Raw genomic sequence first — 6,514 nt, 5'->3', positions numbered from 1 at the left:
TATCAATTTGATTTTGGATCTAATTGTTTTGATTTCGTGAATGAACAGCGTACAACGATTATTTTGACTTCGAAGGCTCGATTTGTGAAAAGCGAAAGCTTAGAGTAGATAGTTAAAGTTTGAAGTTGATTTTGATTTGTGTAAGTCAAATCATCGTGTTATGTATGTTATTCGACTGATTGGAGTTCGAATTGGTTTTCATTCCCGATCTGGGTTTCGTTTTGGGATCACGGTCGAACATCTTGGGGTCAGATAACCTAGTTTATTGTGTTGTATTCGTTATATGGTGTTAATAGTCGATTGTATTGTGGTCAAGGAATGATGGAAATCGAAGGATTGAAGATGATAGTGTATTTGATTATCGACTTGGTTGTATCTGAAAAGTCAACGAATTAAATTCAAAATTAAAGCTTCGACACTGAGAAGTGAACTGAGATCGAAATTGGTTGTATGTAAATGTTTCAATTGATTTGATCGTGTACTGGGAATATACTTTTGGAGTCGAAATCGACTTCAATTTCTGATGAATGATTTGCGAGTTTAACTGTTGTTGCTTACGAAATCCAATGGTAAGCTTCGTGTTTCGACAAGATTTAACAAGGAGAATAATGACAATGTTACACTTTGGTCGCTAGAGTTTCAGGATTGTGGTAGTTTTAGTCGAGTGATTTAAAACATGGCTGATAATGACCAATTACGAAAGAAATTTAAATTATAGGGGCCATTCGTGTAATTTAGATAACTAGTTAAGGGAGGAATGGTTAAAAACTAACGATAATGACCTAATTGACATGTACAGTAAAAGTTAGATGACCTTATGAGCAAGAAAAAAACATAATTGGTCAAGTCGGACAAATCACAAAAGTTCATTGTTCTACAGTGACTTTCCAGATTATGTTTGAAGTTTATGTACAAACACAATAAACATAAATCTGAAATATTCTTCATTACAACATAACTTCAAAACAGAGGTTTAAAAACAAACATAATATAAATGTTGAAACACAAAAATAAGATAATGGTTTTAAAAAGTACTAGCTAGTGTTTACAACAATAATGTAAGGATCATTAGGTAGATTGCAAGCTTGTTGCATATACCAGCCTTGATGTTGGTATAATTTACAGAATAGCTCCACCAAGAAGTCTATTGCCCTTGAAAACCAAAAAAGAATTGAAATGGAATGGAATTGGATTTCATTCCTTTGTACATTCCTGTTTGGTGGATGTGGAATGTAAATAAAGACAAAAGATACCTTGTCAACTAAAGAAGACCATTGCTGCAACTTGATTAATTTGTTGTAGTATTTGTTTCAACTTCAGCTTGTACCTGAGCATATTATAAGTAGTTGAATGTTAAAAATGACTATTTTACCCTTTCGTATCATATGATTCTTTTCTCCCATGTTTTTTGATCAATTCATTACTAACAACCAACACTACACACTCTTTTGAGCATCTTTCATGCAAAATTTATTCCTGGATGCTATAAGAATACACACCTTAAATAGGTAATTTTTACATTTGCATAAACTATATACAGAAAACTAGATGGATGAAGCTTGGACTGACATCTATACCAATAACACTTCAAGCATAAAGGCAATCCATCCCTTGCTTGGTTGTTGCAACATAAATGGTAGCTTAAGTCATTCACTACCAAATCATTCCTTGATTTAATTTTTAAGGCCCATCAGGCAACCAAATTGCTTCAGGTAGTTGATTTTCTATGGGGTTAGAGGTTCTCCATTTCAACTACATTGAAACTACAAGACAAACCGAAATAAATCAAACTCTTAATTTCCCCCAAATAACATTTTCAAACTTAGACAATAAGATAAATGAATATAGGAGCTTACAGACCATACACCACATCAACTGCAAAAGAAAAAAAGAAAAAAAAAATGTCAAAGACCTCAATAAAGTGTTAATGATCATCTCATAAGTTATTATATATATATATATATATATATATATATATATATATATATATATATATATATATAAAATCTCCAAAAGTGGTAATTAATTTTCTGATTCATGTAGTAATCGATTTCTCAAACCTACCAACAGTAAGCATTTATATTTCTAACTCATATGAAGTAGATGAAGAAGGAAAAGAAGATGCAGAAAATTGAAGGACTTTACCTTCCATGAGGTTCGACAATGCTTAGAGGCGATGATTCCAGTTCAATGCGAAGGAAATATTGGTCAAAATTGAAAACAAAAACCACAAGAGCAAGAGCTCCCTGTATTATATCTAGGAATTGTCTAATTGTGTTAACTTTATAAGTTTTTTTTATGTGTATTAAATTATTGACTTGGACCCTAGGATAATTGGTAAAAGTTTGACATTTTGATGAGAAACCTTGGTTTGAAAATTCCCAAGGAAATCCCTCACAATTTCTAAGAAACTTCCTAGAAACCACTTAAATGAAATGCTTCTAACGTAAATGTGAGGCTTTTTGTTATATAAAAAAATGATATCATTTGTTTATAATAATAAAATAGTAAAAAACAAACTACCGAGGAACTACCTAGGAACGTTAAATATACATTAATTTCGTAGGAAAAGTGTAGGAACTTCCGAGAAACTTCCGAAGACGGATAATTCATCGGTATTTCCTCTAAATTTCCGAGGAACTTCAAATTAATTACCAGAAGTATGTTTTCCTCGGAATTTCCTCAGTAATGTGTAGGAAGTAGCGAAAAAATTTTGGTCCTAGGAAACTTTTGTAGGAAACCCCACCTTTTCTAGTAATAATAATAATAATAATAATAATAATAATAATAAAGTAAATTAATCCATCGTCAAATCATCAAATGAATCAAAATTATTGCGGTCTAGTTTGATTAACTTTCTACAAGGTTCAAAAAAAATGAAAATTATTGCGGTCTAGTTTGATTAACTTTCTACAAGGTTCAAAAAAAATGAAAAAGGCAAAAAGCAAGTATTTGAGAACAACAGATTAAGGGCTAAATACGTCATATTCACAAGTTGATGCATCATACATTTATACTTTTATATGTCTATATTATCCTTAGTAGTTTTAAAATTTAATAATAAATGTTATCAGCAGGACCATAAAATCACATTTAAATCGGGTGTTTTTAATTGTTTTTTTTATTTATTATAATTTATTAGATAAGACCTTACATCTTTTAAATGAACCCAACTTGCAAGCAAGTTACATTAATAATTATAATCACCAGCTATCACAAACTTTAGTTTCATTTTAGTTTCTATATATGCATTTTGTGAAATAATCAATCAAATATATTCTTCTAATTTTTCTAATTAACTGTTTTTGCCTTTCTTTTTCAAGCACAACTGTGAACAGTCTTTAACTATTTTTAGCATACGGAAGTTTACAACATGACAACCAGTGGTTAATATATCTCCCAACTCAAGTATCGATAAACCAAATTAAAGATCAAAAACTGACTATTAACTTAAGGAATGATGTCATCGTGTTAAAATGAAAAGAAAATATCTATATAGCATCATTAATAACACAAAATACAAATTCTGTTCATGAGACAAAACATACAAAAAAGGGAAAAGAGACTTACCATAAAAAACACTTCATAGATGATATCCCCCAACTCTCTGCAATATCAATCTTGAATACTGCTCATCATAGTTCTAGCATGTGAGTACATGATAGATATGTAGCCTAGGACAACTTGCCGACGTTATGCTTTCTTTCTTATCCTATGTACGTCTACATGAAAATATCGAAACAGGCTAATAAATAGTTTATGCAATTAACCAACCGGACCTTATGAATCTTTAATAAACTTTACGATTAATGGGTGATATATAAATTTTCAAATGCGTGCCTTCGTGACCTTTTGAGTATGATTTTTTTGGGGGGTTTTAAGAAATAGAAAAAGAACTCAAAGATGGATAAACAAAGACCTAAGAATATCTCCGGCAAGTCATCCTTGGCTGCACTACACATAACTTGTCTCCACATGCAAGAACTTGGATGAATTTATCTCCCATGAGACCGAAACAAGAAAAGGATCAAATGTGGGAACTTTTTTCGGATTGTGGAAAGAGGATGAAGAACATAGTGATGAAGATGAAGATTAAGAATCAATGCTTAATCTTTTTTCCCAATTATGGAAATAGGATGCGTTGGAAAGAAGAGTCAATTGTGGGACTTGATTTCTATATATGGAAATGGTCTTTTCATTTGGACATTTTTGGGTGTATGAAAAAATGCCTTGGAGAGAAGGGTCTTCATTGGAACATATGGATATTGCGTACATAGAAGAGGGTATGATGAGATGGTGATGGTGATATGGAATATATGGATGGGGGCATGGCATAGCATGTTATGTGTCCCATGTTTATCTTGTAAGTTGAAGGTCTCTTTATGGTTTCCCTCATCTACTTGATGGGATTGCTTCAATCTTTTTTTTTTTTTTTTTTTTTTTTTTTTTTTTTTTTTTTTTAAATCTTATTTCCTGTTTAAAAAAAAATGGATAACATGATTTGTGAGTGTTTGTTTGTTTTTTTAAGAACAAAATTGGTATATTTTTGTTAAAAGGGATTGATTTTGGAAACCTGTATAAAAATAGGTTGATTTTAAATTTATTTGTAAAAATGAGTTGGTTTCCACTGGTTCCACAAGAAAACCAACGATAGTTTCATAATGTTTCATTTGACCCCTATGGTTTATAATTTAAGTCTTCTAACTTATAATTTGAGTCTTCTAACTTATACAAATATGTTATTTACAATTTTTATTTTGTGAAGTTTGTTTTTTTTACCTCTATTACATATACGATATAATTTGTTTATTAAACATATACAATCTAAATTTATGTAATATTTTAAAGGGGGTTTTTCAAAAAATTCCTTAGACTTTAATATCATATTCAATTAAATCCTAATATTTTTTTATTAGCAATTAAACCAAAAAAATGGTAAGTGTTTTATTTTACCCGGTCCAACAACTTACGAGGCCTTTTTTTTATAAACAAGATCAAAATTTAAGGGTTTTTTTTAAAATAATTGTTTTTTATTTTATTTTTTAATATTATCTTATTATTTCAGTATATTCTGTCGGTTAGACGAATTATATTATCTTAATTTGATCTTATAATAGTCTCTTTATCTAAAATATAATATCCATTATAAAAATAGTTTTTTTTACTAAAATAATTATTTATTATAATTTTCTTACAAATAATATCATTCACGGTTGTCAAGATCGGGATCATATATAGAATCATACAATCCTACGATCAGGTAGACCCGATAATTTGATATATGACACAAGTTTTCGTGTATAGTTTTAGAAGATTTTGTTTTTTATTTATTCATTTCAACACAAGTTCTAAATTTATGTTTCATGTCTTACACATGTCAAATACAAATTTACATGTTTAAACATATATAAAATACGAATTAAATCCGTTTAACATGTGAAACATATACAAACGTATACACACTTACATACACGAATTAAATACATGTTTTCCTAGATTAAAAAATAGTATTATAGAATGCATGTATAAATTCGTGTAAATTAGTGTTTTCGTGTAACACGGTTAAACACGTGTACATTTGTGTTGCGTCACGTATCACTCAGATTAATTACCCGTTGTGTTTGGGTATCATACCCAAAACAAGTTTTATAATTTGTATCGTGTTCATGTTTTACAACTTTATGTCGTGTAAATACATGTCCGACACATATATTTGTTTGACAAATGAGCTATTTGTGTCGAGTTCATAACAACCTTGATATTTTTTGTTTGGAAAATATGTTTTTTTTTTTAAATTAATTTTTTTGTAACTTTAAGATTATTGTTTTTAGAAAAAACATCATAAATGGTCTCTGTGTTTTTCCAAAATCTGAAGTTTAGTCCCCGTGGTTTAAAAACGTCATAGATGGTCTTTGTGCTTTCAAAACTTTTGACGATTGGTCATTATTGCTAACTCCGTTAAGTTTTGTCCGTTAACTGAAGGGTATTTTTGTCATTCCACTACTACAAGGACCATTTATGATATTTTCTCTTATTTTATAAAAAATGAAATAATATACAAAGGGGGTCCCACCTCTCTCTCTCTCTCTCCTATTTTCTTCTCGTTTAGCACCTCACAACCCCCCCCCCCCCCCCCGATACTTACTCTTGTTGTCCCTATTTCTTCTTCATTAGACTGCCAAGACTCACCCACCGGAGGTGGATGGTCCTCCGATCGCCAGAAAACGCGAAGATGAGAGAGAGGAGGTTGTTGCCTCCATCCCAACCTCCAACAGATCCCTTCCCGTCGAAGCTCAACCCTCGAACACCCCATTTCGTTCTCTCGTTTTCTTCTCCTTCAATCGGATGAAGACAAGGTCCCACGCCCCCACCCGACTTTCTGATTTTGTCCAGTTCTTTCTCAAATTGGTGAGGGCCAAATTCCTCCCTTCCCTTTTCGCGTTAGCCGGAAACGAACAGACAAGAGAAGGGTCGTTGGAAAATCCAACAACCCTTCTTCATCTTCACCGATTTC

The 6,514-nt window shown here is 31.2% G+C and overlaps 1 long non-coding RNA gene across 1 annotated transcript; it reads right to left on the bottom strand.

Annotated features, from left to right (window-relative positions):
• Nucleotides 1-927: 927 nt before the first annotated feature.
• Nucleotides 928-4,344, bottom strand: LOC145101093 (uncharacterized). Its single transcript, XR_013705450.1, has 3 exons — nucleotides 3,571-4,344; nucleotides 1,254-1,875; nucleotides 928-1,152 (listed from the first exon to the last, which is right to left on the bottom strand). It is a non-coding gene; the product is annotated as an uncharacterized LOC145101093 (long non-coding RNA).
• Nucleotides 4,345-6,514: the final 2,170 nt, after the last annotated feature.

Source organism: Lactuca serriola, chromosome 4, assembly GCF_051521515.1.
Source record: "Lactuca serriola cultivar US96UC23 chromosome 4, Lser_US96UC23_V15, whole genome shotgun sequence".
NCBI classification, from domain to species: Eukaryota; Viridiplantae; Streptophyta; class Magnoliopsida; order Asterales; family Asteraceae; genus Lactuca; species Lactuca serriola.
The sequence above is the reverse complement of the archived record's forward strand: the minus strand, read 5'-3'. Positions and strand labels throughout refer to the sequence as shown.